Raw genomic sequence first — 9,731 nt, forward strand, 5'->3', positions numbered from 1 at the left:
TTATAGCATCAGAGGGGCCTTAATTAAAGTCAAGTGCTTAACAGCCTCACCTGACTCTTAGCAGGTTAATTGGAGCCAGGTGTTCTCATTAGCCTGGAGCAGCCCCTGCTCTGGTCACTCAGGGAACAGAAAACTGCTTATCCAGGGGCCAGTATATCTCCCTTCGACTACTCTGCTGTTCCCAACTGGCCTGGGTCTATCTCAGCATCTAAATACCGACATTCCATCTTCAGTCTTGTCAAGGTTCCTTCCCCACGCTGGACTTTAGAGTACAGATATGAGGACCTGCATATGAACCTCTAAACTGAATTACTAGCTTAGATCTGGTTTTGCTGCCACCACTCCCAAGTACTAACTCCCTTCCCTGGATAGTCTTGAGAGACTTCTTCACCAAGTTCCTGGTGAACACCGATCCAACCTCTTGGATCTTAACACAAGGAGAATTTAAAATTTTTTATTGTTTTGTTTTTGAGTGCAGTTATGCAAGAACCCCCCCCCCCACTACATTTGTAAGTTGCACTTTCATGATAAAGAGATTGCAGTATAGTACCTCTAAGAGGTGAATTGAAAAATACTATTTTTTCCAATCGTTTTTACAGTGCAAATATTTGTAATAAAAAATAGAGCGCTGTTTGCTTTGTATTATGTTGTAATTGATATATTTGAAAGTGTAGGAAAACATCCAAAATATTTAATACATTTCAATTGGTATTCTATTGTTTAACAGTGCACTTAATTACAATTAATTGTTTTGAGTTAATTGCGGGAGTTAACCGCAATAAACCAAGAGCCCTAATTTAAAGAAGTGTTGAAAAATTAAGGCAGGTGCAGAAGAGGGCTACAGAAATGGTTCAAGGGGTGGAGAATGCCTCCAATGCCCTCCAGTGAGACCCAGGGGGCTCAGGCTGTTCAGCTTCTAAACACGACTGAGAGGTCTCGGAGAACCTCCCTTGGGAGAAACAGTGGGATCTAAAAGGCTCTTCAGTCTAGATGAGAAAGTTAGAGCAAGAAGCTGTAGCTGAAGGTGAAAGCGGACAGAAACATTCAAATTAGAAACCGGGCACATTTTTCCATGGTGGTGATGGTTAACCCTTGGAATAAACTCCTAGGGGAAGGGGATGGATTCTCCTTCCCTTGGGCTGGCTCTTCAAATCCAGGCTGGAGCCCTTTTGGAAGATGCTTTAGTCAAACAGGTTACTAGGCTTGATATGGGGGTAACGGTGAAATTCCTGACCTGTGATAACTGGGTCAGGCTATAAGGCGCCACTAGATCTTACGAGGCGTAAGAACGGCCATACTGGGTCAGACTAATGGTCCATCTGTCAGTGGCCAATGTCAAGTGTCCCAGAGGGAATGAACAGAACCGGTAATCATCAAGTGATCAATCTCTTGTCGCTCATTCCCAGCTTCTGGCAATGAAAGGCTAGGGATGCCATCCCTGCCCATCCTGGCTAATAGTTGTTGGAGAATCTACCCTCCATGAACTTATCTAGTTCTTTTGATCCCCATTATAGTCTTGGTCTTCACAACATCCTCTGGCAAGGAGTTCCACAGGTTGACTGTTGTGTGAAGAAAGACTTCCTTTTGTTTGTTTTAAAACTGCTGCCTAGTAATTTCACTTGGTGACCCTTAGTTTTTGTGTTGTGAAAATGAGTAAACAACACTTCCTTATTCCCTATCTCCTCACTAGTCATGATTTGATAGAGGTCTATCATATCCCCCCTGCGTTGTCTCTTTTCCAAGCTGAAGAGTCCCAGTCTTATGAAAATCACTCCTCAAAGGCAATGAAGGGTGCATTCCATCCAAGCCATCTCTGCTGGGAAGGAAGAGTAGATGGGAAATGCACTTTTCAGAAGTGCACTGGGGCACTTGTCAGGCCATCAACATGCTCTCTTCTGGAAGCAGAGAACACACCACCACAGTTTACACAAAGGGAGATTTTATTTCTCAATCTGCAGTAAGAACATGTCTAAAACAGCCATTGGGGAATCTACAAGTTTAAAAATATTGACCAAATTTAAAAGCTTCAACTCTCTTCCAGGCTGCTCCTTCCCATAGCAAGAGCCTCACAGAGAGCCTGGAGAGAGAGAGAGAGAGAGAGAGAGTCAGGAATGATGACAATGCAAGCGGGGGAAGGTACTACATTTATAAACAGCAGGTCCTGCGCTAATGTCACATGCCATCATTGAGGCCTGGTCTACACGGGGGGGGGGGGGGGGTGATGTAAGATACGTCGACCTTCAGCTACGGGAATAGCGTAGCTGAAGTCGACGTATCTTATTTCGACTTCCCTCCCGTCCTCACGGCACAGGATCAACAGCTGCAGCTCTCTCATCGACTCCGCTTCCACCTCTTGCCCTGGTGGAGTTCCAGAGTCGACGGGAGCACGTTCGGGGAAATCGATATATCGCGTCTAGACGAGACACAATATATCGATCCCCGATAAATTGATCGCTACCTGCAGATCCAGCGGGTAGTCTGGACATACCCTGAGTTATGCCAAGGTGACAGAAGCTGAAGACCATGTTTCCAGAGTCAGAAGCCAAGGCATTGAATCGAAGGGTTGAGCCACCAATACAGTTAAAATGATGCACCCTCGTGTTGAGGCAGTTATGCTGGTATAGGAGTGCTAGTCCTGGGATAGCGATTCCTATAGGAGAAGCGGAATAAACTCTACTGGTATAAAGATGCAGAACTGCATCCATGCTAGGGGTGGTACTGGGGACTACAGTGCTAACAAGTCACACCCCTCACTGACCTAACTGCCCCAGTACAAGATCTGTACACAGACCAGGCCTTAGGGTCACATGTTACTTATACAATTTGGTGTGCGCTATATAGCCCCCGTCCCCCGAGAGCTTCTGACTCAAAAGCAACATCAGCCTGTTTCTAGCTGTGGAGGAAAGTCCTCTAGGACACCGAGCTTTGAGGAAGTGACACTAGTTCAGTAACATTCACTTTGGGCAGGGAGCAGCTTTGCTGGCATCCTCCACCCTCCTTTGCTTCCTCATTCCATGGGATTGTTGGCTCCCAGCTACAGGACATGTTCTGCTCATGAAAGCAGTGTGCCTTGAGCAAGTACCTTAGTAACTAGAAATAAAGGGGTTTCTTCCCTTCAGAGACCAGACAGCAAATGTCCTAGAGATGAGTACAAGACACGAGTACAGTAAGACCCAGGGCTGACCCAGTGCAGCTGGGCTCTTGTGATAACTTGATGTTTCGGAAGCTGGTCACCACCCTTCCCCACCTCCCAGACAGAACAGTTTAGTGCCCCCACCCCGTACCATTTCTCCAGGAGAGACCCTTCGGAGTCCACGCTGCTGTGGTGCTCATGGCCTGCATTGGCTGGTTTCTATCCCGGCCTGTCTCACCAACACTGATCAATGAGATGAAAACGGAGAGGAGTTAGTACACATACACCAGGGTGAGCAGCCAGCATGGCCCGTGTCAGGCTGCCAGATAGTCCATAGGACATGCCTGCATCTCAGGACCTGCCTCCATAAGCCCCACCCCACATGCAGCTAGATGAGACTTGTCAGCATGTCCCCACCTTAGTCCAGGTTACCCAGCTCTGAAAGCAGCTCTAAATAGGACCCCCATGGCATCCCCTGGGATCTGCCACTGTCATGTGCTTGATGGGCCTTAGGGATTCTATGCTGTTCCATGCCAGCGAGCACTGGATTGTTCCCCACAACACCCCTGGTAACATGTAAGTCTTGTCCCCAGGGCAGGGGCAATGCCTTGGTTGTAAGCTGCCATGGGCCTTCCCAGGGCAGCTCACACGTGAGCTTGGACCTTCAGCCCAGGTGAACGATGGCCCCCTCCCACCTTGGCAAACAGCAGCTGTTCAGGCACCTGCATGGATTTTACTCCTGGCCAGGAGGGTTTGTGCAGAATGTGCCCACAGTGGCTGGACCACGAGCTCTCTGGGGCATGAACAGTCTGGCTTGTTTGCCCACCCCCTAGCACAGCGGGGTCCTGCTCCCCATTTGAGGTCCCCAGGTGCTACCACCACTCAGACCCTGCTTAGAAAGCACATTTGCATTAACTGGGTTAACTTGGCATTTCCTGCTGCCATGGGGTACCAGCCATGTGTTAAACAGGAGAAGGAGTGAGACATGTTACACTCACAAACAAGGATTTCAGAGTGAAGCAGCCAACAGCTGACTGCTCCTGCATAGCCAGTCTTGCCTTGGAACTGAGCCTGCGTTCCCTTAGGGAACGTTTCACTTCCAGTAAGACACCCCTCCCCCCCGCCGCATCTCTGGTGTTCAGCTGTTTGTCCCCCAAAGCTACCATGTGGCTGCGTACCCATGCAATCTGCAGCCCTTAGTTAGGCTGTACAGGTGTAATGTGAGCAGAAGCAGGCCCATTACAGCCCTGGGCACTGCAGGGGTGTGTCTAGGGAAGTTCCGTTAGATTTCTGGCCGCCCAACTAGAACAGCAGCATCCAAGAGTGACTATTGCAGGAGTGCACAGAACTGTTGGAGGGGCAAGAGCCCAGCTGGCCAGATGGTGAGGCCAGCCCCAAGTCTTAAACACAAACCAGCCTAAGAGTCAGGCCCCAAAACCCCATGACATCTTAGGAGTTGGTTTAGTTTTGCCTGCTGGTTACAGAGCACATAGGCTCACACAGTCCATGTTTTCAACCTTTCCTCTCAGCCAGGGGAGGGCACATCTAGACACGTGTTTGAAATCATTCTTAGCTTCCCAGCTGCTGGGGCTTTACAAAAAAAGCCACCAAGGATCATGAGACTTGCAATAAGTTACCAGTGCCATAGCTCTTGACACTAGCACGGCTACCCCTCTGATAGTAGAGCTGGGACATTCACACCAGTGGGGGACCCGGCCTAATCTGTGGCCCTCTTTTCCCAAAGGGGTGCAAAGTGGCTGCTAGAAGAGGAGAGTTAGCTCTTATCTTTGACTTGTGCTTAAGGTGCGATTTGCCTTGAAGCCAAGAACAAAAGGAGAAGTGGCAGCAGGCTCATCTGCATCTGAGGAGGAAAAGCCTAGTGTGAGTGCACAATGAAAGGCTTCTGGACAGGTTTGAACACACCACCACTCTACACTCTCAGATCACATGAACAGGAGACCATTGGCCCTGCTCTCTCCCCAGCCTGCTTACTTGGAACAGATCCTGTTCCAGAGTTCTCCTGAGCTGTGCTTTAGAAGGAAGATGCAACTCCATGCTCTGGGTGTCCTAATCCTCTTAACTGCTAGAAGCTGGGAGTGGACCACTTGGAAGTTGACCTGTTCTGTGCACTCCCTCTGAAGCAGCTGGTGCTGGCCACTGTCAGAAGACCAGATACTGGACTAGACTGACCATTGGTCTGACCCAGTATGGCCATTCTTATGGGTGCCCACTATGCTAGACCTGATCCTGCTGCCCTCCTGAGTTATAAGGGGCATGGGCATGCAGAGGAATCACAATGCCAGGGGTGCTAGCTGGTCTGTTGGAAAAGGTTCTCTCTTGGGATTTGGGAGCGTTGCCAACACCTGTACGGTACATGCTCAGGCCCTCGGTAACAACCCAGAGAGGTTTTATTACCTGCACAACAGTTAAGCTTGCTATTGACAGGCGGGGGCCTGGCACAGAGGGTTGGAGCAGGATATAGACTTGTTTGCAAGAGACTTTTCCTGACCACAATGCTGACAACTCATGAGATGTTTGCAGTGTTGGTGTAGCAGTGCCTGTCCCAGGATATGAGAGAGACAGGGTAGGGGAGGCCATATCTTTTATTGGATCAAAGCCAGTTGGCGAGAGACACAAGGTTTGGAACAATGAAGAGCTCATTTCAGGGCTGGGAAAGGTACTCAGAGCATCACAGTTAAACACAAGGTGGAACAAATTGTTTAGAATATGTGCTAACTACTGATAGGAAGGGACCATTCAAGGTGAAGTGACTTGTTAACCCCCCCGCCTCCACTTCCCCAGCAGCTGCTTTTCCCCTATGATTGGAGGGGAGGGGGAGGAGAGTGTTAGTGGGTTACAGATTGTTGTAACAAGCCATAAATAGAGGGACCATTAAGAGGCTCTTGTCATGGGTCTACCCTCACTTGAAACTGGGGGGTTTCAAAGTGAGGACCCGCATGCCACCATGTCAAAGGTCTCACCCCCACTTGGAACTGTTGGGCTCCAATGTGGGGACCTGACTTGGTTTCCCTCTAAACTAAAATCCTAGTTTAGATCTAGTAAGCTGCCACCACTCAATCAGGAAATGTGGATTGAGACACAGTCCTTCCCCAAAATCCTAGGGGATTCCAAGAGCCCCAAATCCATGGAGTTCTTACACCCAGGAGAAACAAACCATTCCCCCTGCTTCCTCCCCCCTCCCTTTTCCTAGGAGAGAGATACCTGATTCAAACTGCTTGAATCAAACCCAGGAGGAACTGTCTCTTCCCCCCTCACCTTCCCCTGAATTTCCACAGAAGAAGGAATTAACCAAGTCCAAAGAAAAGAAAAGAATTTATTAAGAGAACAAAAAGAAAATACAGAATCTCTATGAGCCCAAGCTGGACACTCATAGGGTATAACCTTATCAATCTCTGGAGAGAATCCCCTCTCCCCCTTTCTTTCTCAGTGAAAGCAAAGTAACAGCAAACAGGAATAAAGAATTTTCTTTAGCAAACACACAATTGCAAATATAGAAATCAAATCATAAGACTAATTTGCCTTTCTAATTAATACTCACTATTAATTAGTAGAAACTACTCCAGGAGAACTTGGAGACATGACTGGTCTCTTTTAGATTCAAAAGAGTTCTGAGACAAACAAAGAAAACACAGACAAAAGCTTCCCTCCACAGAGATTTGAAAAAATCTTATCTCTGATTGGTCCTTCGGTCAGGTGGTCATCAGGTACTGTATGTTAACCCTTTCCAGGGAAAAGAGACCTTAACCCTTAACTATCTGTTTATGACAGCTCTCAAAAGGTGAGTGGATCCCTATTATAGGGCCCAAAAGGAAAGCTCCATGGTTTTAAGACATTTCTCATTTGTGTGGAATAATAAAGTTCAGGGTTGGCTCTAGGATCTCACTGCTCATTGCTGTAGCTCAGCTAACACTGCTGCAGAGCACTCTGTGTGTCTGTGCCTGTGTGGTGAAAACCTGGCCCCCTGTAAACACACTCAGGGTCAACCTATGATGCAGCTCTTATAAAATGCAGCCAATTAACACCACAGTGACCATGGGTGTAAAGCTGTGGCCTCTTTTTGAGGGTCTGCTATTGCCCAAGATCTAAGTCAAGCTGAGGCAGTGTTTGGGTGATGATGTGCTAACTTATGAACCGCTTGATGCCTGCACAGTATTTGTCATGGCTTTGCCACACATAATGTTGTTCTGTTGTTGATCTTAATTTGTTCTGTGGCATTACATAGTTCGTGGTGTTACTTGTCACATGCACAAACACTCTTCCTATCACTGGTCCATCCGTAGTGGACCTATATGTGGATGCCTTGCCCTGATGTTAACAGCTGCAATGGACAAGCATTACTACAATTACCTGTGCTCCTACACGATGCTGCATTTTTGAAAGGCCCGATTTTATGGAGCCTGGTGTAGACACTGAGGGGTGCATAACACCACCACAGAGACAGGCAAACTCTCTGTGCTGACCAAGCCCTTAGTTTCTTGCAGAGTGGCCTCCTGTTAATGTACTAAAAATTAAGTAGGCCTCAACTGTGTGCTGCTGTATACTTTCCATCTTGTGCAATTATACAAGTCCCCAGTTTACACAATGATATGGAACAGGGGCTTAGTTACATCAGACCCTGAATCAGGGAGAAAGTTCCTTAAATATGTAGCCTTATATTAGTTATATGCTGGTACCTGGTCAAAGGGGGCTTTTTTGCTTGCTTTATTATTCTCTTGTCTGTTTGTTGTGCTGTTAATATGTGTTAATTAATGGCAGTTAAGGACCATCTTGTTCTGTGTTTGTACAGGTCCTAGCACAATGGGAATCTGGTCTGTGACTGGGACTATGAGGCAGTACTGCAATACAAATAATCACATGCTGATCTACAGAAATACTTTTGTACCCTGGCCATCCCCATTGGTTTAAGAGATTAGTTACTGAAAATGGAAGTATGTGAACTTGACATCTGCAGTTTAACTCAGTCCCATTGTCTCCTGCACTGAGTGTTCTTTCTGCTCAGTACACGCTGTCTGAATGCACAGGAGAACCGTGCTGGATGGTGACAAAGGTAAGTGGTGTTTCTTCTCCTTCTCTCTTTTTTCTTTACAGATCAGGCTGCAAGTAAGACCTGTGACCCATGACCATCCCTGGCTGCCACTCAGATGGACAGCCCTGAGGCTGTGTCTAGGGCACCTTTTATACGTGTCATAAACAGATAGTTAAGGGTTAAGGTCTGTTTTACCTGTAAAGGGTTAACATGTAGTACCTGGTGACCACCTGACCAGAGGACCAATCAGAGATAAGATTTTTTCAAATCTCTGTGGAGGGAAGCCTTTGTCTGTGTGAGAACTCTTTTGAATCTAGAAGAGGACAGTCATGTCTCCAAGTTCTCCTGGAGTAGTTTCTACTAATTAATAGTGAGTATTAATTAGAAAGGCGAATTAGCCTTATGATTTGATTTCTATATTTGCAATTGTGTGTTTGCTAAAGGAAATGCTTTATTCCTGTTTGCTGATATTGCTTTTACTGAGAAAAGGGGGAGAGGGGATTCTCTCCAGAGATTGAGAAGGTTATACCCTATGAGTGTCCAGCTTGGGCTCATAGAGATTCTGTACTTTCTTTTTGTTCTCTTAATAAATTCTTTTCTATTAAGGACTTGTTGGTCTTTCCTTGGGTGGATTCTCAGGGAAAGGGGAGGGGGAGGTATCCCTCTGTAGTTGGATCCCGGTATCTCTCCTAGGAAAAGGGAGGGGGGAGGAAGCAGGGGGAATGGTTTGTTTCTCCTGGGTGTAAGAACTCCATGGATTTGGGGCTCTTGGAATCCCCTAGGATTTTGGGGAAGGACTGTGTCTCAATTCACATTTCCTAATTGAGTGGTGGCAGCGAGAAGGAACCCTACCCTAAGGGTTAGGGTGGTGGCAGAATACCTGCGGGTCCCCATCTTTGAACCCACAAGCTCAAAGTGGGGGTGAGATCCCATAGGACATGGTGGCAGAATACATGCGGGTCCCCATCTTTGAACCCACAAGCTCAAAGTGGGGGTGAGATCCCATGACATGGTGGCAGCTTACTAGATCTAAACTAGGATTTTAGTTTAGAGGGAAACCAAGTCAGGTCCCCACATTGGAGCCGAACAGCTCCAAGTGGGGGTAAAACCTTTGACATGGTGGCATGCGGGTCCTCACCTTGAAACAAGTGAGGGTAGACATGACATGGTGGCAGCGGAGTTTCGAACCCATTGTTACAAGGAGTTTTTTTCAGCTGGGCTACGCTGAAGGAAGCTATTCTCTTCTTCTAGAGCAGGAAAGCAACCTGAGAGAAGAGGTAGTTTACAAGTATTCCTTTTTCTAACTGGTATTGTTAGAAGCAGTTTCAGCAGTTTGGCTGAAGGGAATTAAGTTTCCAGCAGGCTTTGTTGGAAGCAGATTTTCTTCTTGTTGCTTGGACAGGCAGCTTGAGGAAAAGGCAGTTGGAAGCAGTTTTTCTTCTGTTTGCTTGGACAGGCAGCTGGAGGAAAAGGCAAGTTTCAAGCAGTTTTCAGGGTTAGGAGGAGTTTTTTTCTCTGCTGGATATGCTGAGGAAAAACTCTTCCCTAGAG

At 47.2% G+C, this 9,731-nt stretch overlaps 1 long non-coding RNA gene across 1 annotated transcript; it reads right to left on the reverse strand.

Annotated features, from left to right (window-relative positions):
* Positions 1–1,922: 1,922 nt before the first annotated feature.
* LOC123353398 lies at positions 1,923–6,749 on the reverse strand. The gene is made up of 3 exons (XR_006574492.1): positions 6,693–6,749; positions 3,285–3,376; positions 1,923–2,077 (listed from the first exon to the last, which is right to left on the reverse strand). It is a non-coding gene; the product is annotated as an uncharacterized LOC123353398 (long non-coding RNA).
* Positions 6,750–9,731: the final 2,982 nt, after the last annotated feature.

Source organism: Mauremys mutica, chromosome 20 (genome assembly GCF_020497125.1).
Source record: "Mauremys mutica isolate MM-2020 ecotype Southern chromosome 20, ASM2049712v1, whole genome shotgun sequence".
NCBI lineage: Eukaryota > Metazoa > Chordata > Testudines > Geoemydidae > Mauremys > Mauremys mutica.